This window comes from Anolis carolinensis, unplaced genomic scaffold (assembly GCF_035594765.1).
Source record: "Anolis carolinensis isolate JA03-04 unplaced genomic scaffold, rAnoCar3.1.pri scaffold_9, whole genome shotgun sequence".
Lineage (NCBI taxonomy): Eukaryota > Metazoa > Chordata > Lepidosauria > Squamata > Dactyloidae > Anolis > Anolis carolinensis.
The window spans coordinates 14,163,647-14,171,540 of record NW_026943820.1 but is presented as its reverse complement, the minus strand read 5'-3'; the positions used below and the strand labels follow the sequence as shown (position 1 = coordinate 14,171,540).

Sequence of the window (7,894 nt, the reverse complement as noted above, 5' to 3'; positions counted from 1 at the left end):
CTCCCTTAAAATTCAAATAAAATTGGGAGTCTTACAAATGATACTAAGATTACACTACGTAACACAATTTTTGTTCCTGGATCATTTCCTAATTGGTTCTATCATAAACACATGGAAAAAGTTTATTGAACTGCAAAAACTTTGTTTTTGTGGGACATCCTGCAGCACATTTTGCTCTAGTTTTTCAATGAATATCTCATCCAGTTTCGACCAATTCAGCCTAGTTTGTGGCAGCTACCAAAACAAAGTTTCTGAAATGTGTTTCTACCAAGCTTAGGAAATATTTCAGATAAACTCAGAGAGTTTTTCCCCTCTCTTTCACCCCTTTAGGGCACTTCTCAGACTTCATTAGAAAGAAATAATATGTTTTCATTAGACGTAAATTGGCTGTTAGGCCTCTGTAAGCTTTCATTTGAAATGATTGCCGACAGTGGTTTGCTAAAACTAGATTTCCTCTCTGCCATTATCTCTGCTGCAGAAGAGGGGAGGAAGGCAAGCACTCTTGGTTCATCACTTCCAACCATAGGAAGGGCCCAGGAGCTTACCCATGATCAAGAAATTCTTTTCAACTTCGTGGTTCTGTTTGGGTCATGTATGCTTTCTGGGGAGGAGGGATTAGTAAAGAATGACATAAAATTCAAGAGTTACAAAAGGGACCAAACAAAAGGACTCAGTATCGTGTCATCAATTTTCTGAACTTTCCAGAACTGAATCTCACAAGAAAGTTGTATGTACTACATTCAATTTGTAGGTATTCCTACTCATATGTTCTGATGCTCTTCATCCAAAAGGATGTTATGCTAGGAATGTAGCTAAAGATGAGAATTTGCCCCCTTCACATTTCTGACATTGTCGTAACTTAAAACTCCAGTTGAGAGGTTAGAAATAGAATATCGTCAGTCAAAGAAAGAGGAAGACAAAATGACCAAGGAAATGTGGACACAACAAATCGAAAGAGTTACAGGCATGGCCAATTTTAAATGTCTTGCTCTCTGCAATTAATTGGGGGGAGGGGGGGGGTTGAAAGGAAACTTCAGGAAGACAATACCATTATTTTGCCCCTTTTATAAGTAAGTCTCTGCCATGGGGAAGAGATCAAATGACCCTTCCTCCTAAAGTCAAGCTCTATAAGAAAAGTCAGGTCTTCCACTGCACCCCCTTTTTGCAAAACGATATAATAATGGTTAAGTTACCCAGTTTGTTTTATAATCTTTCAATGTCTAAATCATGTTTTATTAAGCCTGCTATTTTATCTCTATGTGTTAATGCTTAAATTTTATAATTGTGCATGTCTTTTTTCATTGATGTGTTTTATTTTGTTATTGTTTTTATTTGAGCTTGACCCCATGTAAGCCGCCCCGAGTCCCTTCAGGGAGATGGAGGTGGGGTATAAAATAGTTATTATTATTATTATTACTAAAGTTGCCACCCAGTACAGTGCTGTCTAGTGTTCTACTTTCTAGTTTAGAACTACACACCTTCCCATCTGTAAGTTTACAGATGAGAGACTACATTGTAATGTCTGCACGATGCCATAATGTTATGCCAGGTTCTCTGGAGAGAGCATGGGAAAAGTTCAATGGGATAACCAAATAGTCATTAATCACTAGATCAGGGATACAATAACTTTTGTGCTCCAGATGCTTTCACCTTAATTCCCTACATTTACCTGACTGTGCCTTATATTTATATTTGGACACGCAAAACCGGCTGCGTTATACATCTGTAACTGGCTGCGTTATACATCCGGCTGCGCTATACATCTTTTTCTTCCAATAGACAGACTTCAAGGCCTTAAACTTTACAAAATGCATCCAAAATACAGTATCTAACCTATCACATGTTGTCGGATTGTAATAGATATACTTCACTTTCTTTCTTTCTTTCTTTTGTCTTTTTTCTCCTATTTCCTAGTTCTATACCTTATTTTCTGGTCTGCTGTGATAACACTATGTAACCAAATTTTGAAAGTGCTGTTTCTTGTTTAATTGTGTGTCACTTACTTTGAAAGTAGCTGTTCTACTCCAGAAAGTTCATTTTTGTGACTGCCATAAACTAGGTTGAATGGGTTGAGACTTGATGAGATATTCATTGGAAAACTAGAGCAAAATATGTTGCAGGATGTCCACCAAAAATGTTTTTGCAGTCTAAGAAACGTTTCCTATGTTTTTATGCTAGAACCAATTAGGGAATGACATTCATAACCAGGAACAAAAATTGTGTTACATAATATAATGGTTCAACAAGATGTCTGCACTGAATAATGCTAATTGCAATCCAACTACTACTCATTAGTAATTTTACTTGGTAACCCTTCATCTGGATGCTCTGATAGATTTTATGATCTCTCCAACCACAATGCAAATTCAGGTTTAGGCACTTATCACAGTGAGGAATGACTTTGGAAGTTTCATAGCCTCAACACTTTCCCCGCTGCTGCGACCAGCGTTATTGCAACGCTGAAACTCAGGCTGAACAATGAATGCAAAGGGAAGCAAAGGAAAAACTCAGCTCTTCCTTCTTTAGCAAAGGGATCTGAAGCATTTTCCTTTCGCTTCCCTTCTTGCCAGCTGATCCTGGTAGCTTGCAAAACCTGGCCAATCCTGCCTGCTTCTCCTCGGGAGCTGCTCTCCTCCAGTCCGCTTTCCGGAGCTTGCTTGCTTCCCTTTGCATTCATTGTTCAGCCTGAGTTTCAGCGTTGCAATAATGCTGGTCGCAGCAGCGAGAAAGTGTTGAGGCTATGAAACTTCCAGTCATTCCTCACTGTGATAAGTGCCTAAACCTGAATGAGAACTCATAGCCACACTATTTCAGTGTGGCTTTCAACTGCATATCGTAAGTGGTTTATCCTATACTTTGTTTTTTTTTAAATTCCAAAACGTCATGTACTTTCTGGATAGCCCTCATATATGTAAGAGTTGTTTTGGGACCTCCTGCCTTACATGGATACATTCAATCTGCACTGAAATGGAATTCAGAAAAATCTGCCTTTGACTACTGACATGGACCAAAATACAACATTATGCTGTTCACTAGAGAGGGAAAAGAAGAATGATGGCCACATTCTTCTTCCTCTCGCTTTAGAGAATTGCAGAGCAATTGCAAGACAGTTCTGCTCTTCCGTTGACACCCTTCCCAAGGTTGTAGCTACTCAGGGGAGAGAAAGGAAAAGGATTTCACCCACCAAAAAAGATTTATGTGCCCATCTCCCATGAAATGTCCATCACTCCCCAATGTTTTAGCATTGTGGTAAACTCAGTTAAACATTTAGAATTTCCATTTAACAGCCAAAGCATTGCCCAATGGGGCTTGGCAGTTATCTTGAGGGTACGTTTTGGAGGGAGCCCAAGGGGCAAATGAATTCTTTATGAGAGAGCTCTGCAGTTGCACTTCAGGAAATTAGACTGGGTTTCTCTAGCAGAGAATTCAAAGTATCTCAGTGTAATAGAAATTCCAAGATTTCATTGAATGAAGTCATGGCTGTTAAATGCTAAAAGCTATGCACCATAGATATTACCCAGCACTTTCCCCCCTTTCATCTACAGTAGTGGTTCTCAACCTATGGGTCCCCAGATGTTTTGGTAAACTGGCTGGGATTTCTGGGGGTTGTAGGCCAAAACACCTGGGGACCCACAGGCTGATATCCACTATTCTACAGCGATTTTTAAAAATTTGTGAAAATTTCATAAAAAATTCCCAAAAATAGGGAAATGATTAAAAAATGTTACTGAAACTCACCCAGAAATGAGAAAAGTTTTTTGGGGGGGGGGGTTGCTTTCTCTAAAAGCCAACCATGAACAAAGTCCACCTGCTTAATCATTGATCAAGGATAAGTCTAGACATTGTCTTTCACTTTTTTTTGCACTGAACTTTAATAAAAGAGATGAAACTGCTTTCAGAGATTTTCAATAGTGGAAAAGTTCTGGAGTTGGGATGATAAACCTGCGTGACGCATTTTCTAGCAATCAATAAGGTGGCTCCTATAAAGCTCTCTTGAAAATATTCCATCTCGATATCCTTGTAAATAATTTCCATGACATCTTTAGGACTGAATTAATGACGTAGGTCTTGCCTTTACAACTACCAAACTTTCTGCTTTCTGTTGCCAGAGCATTTGCATTTTCCTCTGTCCCTAAGCCATAGACACATGACGGCTGCACCTTGATCGCTATTTCCACCTGGTTTTGCTTCCCTGAGTTATTTTGATTAAATTTATGTATTCATTTCCTTACGGGCAAGAAGAGACTTTTGCTCAATATAGTGGGATTACACCTCCATAGTGATTGAAGATTAGAGTTCTTGGCCAGGGTATTTGAAAAGCAGTCAACAGTCTAGTAAATTACTAACGGGACTTGTTTTTTCTTTCTTCCTAGCATCCAGCTCTACAAACAAAGACTGACTTTATTAGGGATGAGGAAGAAGTTCATTTGTTTCTTTTCTAAATATGAACTGGTCAAAATTGTAGTTCTCAAAGTAATACGTAAACTAGAGCACAACTTCTTTGCTATACAGTTTTTCAGTGGTGTGGGGAGGCAGAGGGAACTAAGGAAACACTGGCCAGGAGTCAGTATCATATCTATGGATGGATAACATAACCCTATCCAGTTATGACCCCTCTATAGAAATGATCTTAGCATGATTGCCATGATTTTAACTGCCCACCATCTTAATTTACCAGGCATCAGCAATGCCAAGTGAAAGAGTGCCATCCTACTGTTGATTTGGGTATAGATCAGCGGTTCTCAAAACTTGCTCCGTGGAGTTCTTGGGACTCTGTGAAACATATTGAGGGGCTCTGCGATTCCCCCCTCCCACTCCAAACTTTCCAACCTCTTTCCTACTCTTCTCCCTCCCCCACCTCCTTTGCCCATCAAAGCCCCTTTTCTCACCTCTCTTGCCACCAAAAGCCTTTTTTCCTCCCCTTCCTCGCCACTCAGATCCTTTCCTCCTCACTTGTTTCCAAAATCTTACTTGGAACTCCCATGACTCAGGAGATGCTTTGATTGTGCTTTTCCTGCATGGCAGAAGTAGGTTGCACTGGATGGCCCCTGGGGTGGCTCCTATTATTATTATTATTATTATTATTATTATTATTATTATTATTATTATTATTATAACAAAGGCTGAGTGGCCATCTGTTGGGGATGCTTCAATTGTGCTTTTCCTGCACAGCAGAAAAAGGGAGTTGAGCTGGATGACCTCTGAGCTCTTCCACTGAAATACTGTTACGTTTTTGTTTGTCGCACCTCAGCTTAGTTTCACCTTGCTGAACACACCAGGCTGTACACAGGTTGAAGTCCTTTGTAGTTTATTAGGAAATAGGAAATAAAAGTAAAAGTAAAGATCCAAAAGATTGTTCCAAAACCAAGGCTATAAAGAATAATCCAAGAAAACATTAGACATAAAACAAGGTTCCATTATTACATGACATAGTCCCATGAATACACAAAGCTGCAGGATAATCCGAGAGAGCAAGAGCTGCTTCTAACCCAAACAAGATGTTGCTTTTGACAAAGATTTTTCTCTCAGCACACCCTTTAATATTCTCAAAGAAATGAACACATTTCTTTGGCCTCTGATCTCTTTCTTGTTTGCTATTCTAACACTCCTGCGAACCCGAAATTCCAAATGGCCAGCTCAATCCAGAGAATCCGTTTCATCAAGGCCAGACAGCTCGTTAGCAGCAGCCTCTGTCTGCATGCTATCTAATTGGGAATTGTCTTCCCTTTGCACCTGGCTAGCTTCGGTATCATCTCCAGTATCATCAACACCATTCCCTGCTGTGGGAATGCCTCCCTGCTCCTCATCTCTCACAGCAGGGACACTCTGAACCTGAATCCCATAATTCCCATCAGAGTCATCTTGAACCTGAATCATCATCTTGAACATCTGGAACCTGAATCCCGCAATCCCCATCAGAGTCACTCTGAGACTCCAGCTGAGTCACAACAATGTTGGTCAAAAATTTTGTCCATGCCTAATATGTATATATTATCGGTACCTTTCTCAACAAATCTTGCCATGATAGGTTTTCTTTATGGTCACCGTTAGTTGGAAACAACATCTGCTATATTCAGTTTCCATCAGTTTTGTGGTAATCCCCCCACTGAAGCAAATTGTCATTGTTGTTGTCGTCATCATCATCATCTGCTTCAATGTTTGTATAATTGCTTTTAAATATTAGCAATTTGTTACCATGTCTTTCATTCTACAGGATAAACATACAGAGTGCATTTGAGTGTTCCTTCAAGGATTTGATTTCAGAGCCCTCATCAGCCTGATCACCGTTTTCCTGGTTGTGCTGTAATTAATTAATTAACTAGACAATTATTTATGGAGCAATATTGCTATGCACAGTACTATCCAGAATTGCAAAGCAGAACCATACATTTGAAAACCCTTTGTATGAACTATGCAGCTTGTCATTTCGGATGCTATGACTGGTGAGTTTTATTTTGAACTTGAAATTATGATAACATATTATAAGACCGGCATGGGCTTTTCACCCTAATATATATTTAACCACAAGAACAAATATCCCCTTTGCTTTTAAATCAATGCCGGGTAGCCTATATACTGCAGAGTAAATAAATGTAGGAGGCAGAAGGCAGGGTGTTTGAAGTACACAAGAGTGCCACTATTTTCATCTCTGAAATGTTAGAGGGTATGTTATTAAATCACTGAAGAAATCTTTCTTCTGTGTGTGAGAACATTATGAGTATACAGTGCAGATATTTATAATTCTCAGTACTGGATTGTAAGCCTTTCTTTTATACCATTCTGTCTTGGTTTGCAAGGAATGTCAGAGCTAGAAAGTGACCTTTAAAAGTAATTATACTTTTAAGATCTCTCCACCCCCAACCACCCTCAATAGTTAACACAACAGTTACTTTTTGGTAGTGACAATTCGCTAACCCATTTCAGAAAAGTAACTGTATAAAACTCGAATTGTTGAGATCCTGCATCAAAGGATCAATGAGTAAGATGAAAGAGTTATGTTGTTACCTGTCTGAATGTATCTCCCCCATGAGTCACTTCGGAGGATAAGATTGTCTGGGGAGGCTCTGCTCTCAGTCTCAGTCTGCTTCACAAGCATGGTTTCGGAGACAAGAGACAGGGCCATCTCAGTGGTGGCCCCTCGGCTATGGAACTCCCTTCCCAACAACATTAGATTGGCCCCCTCCCTTCTAGCCTTCAGAAGGAAAGTAAAAACTTGACTCTGGGACCAGGCTTTCAGTGATTAGTACAATACAATAATAGACTTGGAATATATAGAATGACAACGGAATGGCCTTGGACTATGATTTTTGGATGATGTGATTTTAATATTGAATGTAATGTTTTTAATTGCTCAGCATGTATTAATTTCAATTTAATTTATTTTAAGCTTATTGTTGTATATGTGTCACACCCCAAGGCTGAATGGGCACCTTGAAAAACACACTGGAGCCCAGAACATAAGCAATCAAGCTGTTTATTGTAGAATATAAGCAAACACAAGTAAATAAAGTTCAGTCAATAGAGTGGATGAACCACCAAGCAATATACTTATCTGTCCTAAATAGAAGGATTTGAACCTGCGGCCTTTTAGTCTGCAAGTTCAACAGCTCAGTGTTTTAACATGCTGCACCATTGGAGGGTACGTACTATACTGAAACATAATAGGTGGAAAAACAACGACAAATGAAGTGTGCAAATGTGAACCCTGCACACATATAAACACCAGGAATGAGAGCTCTGCAAGCAGATTATCAACAGAGGAAAATTCATTTCCCTGAGCTGTTCTGAGCCTTCATATCTTTTCCCAGCCTAAAACTGCCTTGCTGTTGCAAAAAAGGACCTTACAAACTGACTAATAAAAATTAACTAGACAGTTGTTAACATTTGGCCATGA

General features: G+C 39.4%; 1 long non-coding RNA gene across 1 annotated transcript in view; it reads left to right on the top strand.

Annotated features, from left to right (window-relative positions):
* The first annotated feature begins 2,690 nt into the window (after positions 1-2,690).
* The window catches only part of LOC134293608 (uncharacterized), a 29,553-nt gene continuing 24,349 nt past the window's right edge, over positions 2,691-7,894 (top strand). The window contains exons 1-2 of the long non-coding RNA XR_010000546.1: positions 2,691-2,835; positions 6,215-6,443. This is a non-coding gene — a long non-coding RNA (uncharacterized LOC134293608). The remainder of the gene's footprint in view (positions 2,836-6,214; positions 6,444-7,894) is intronic.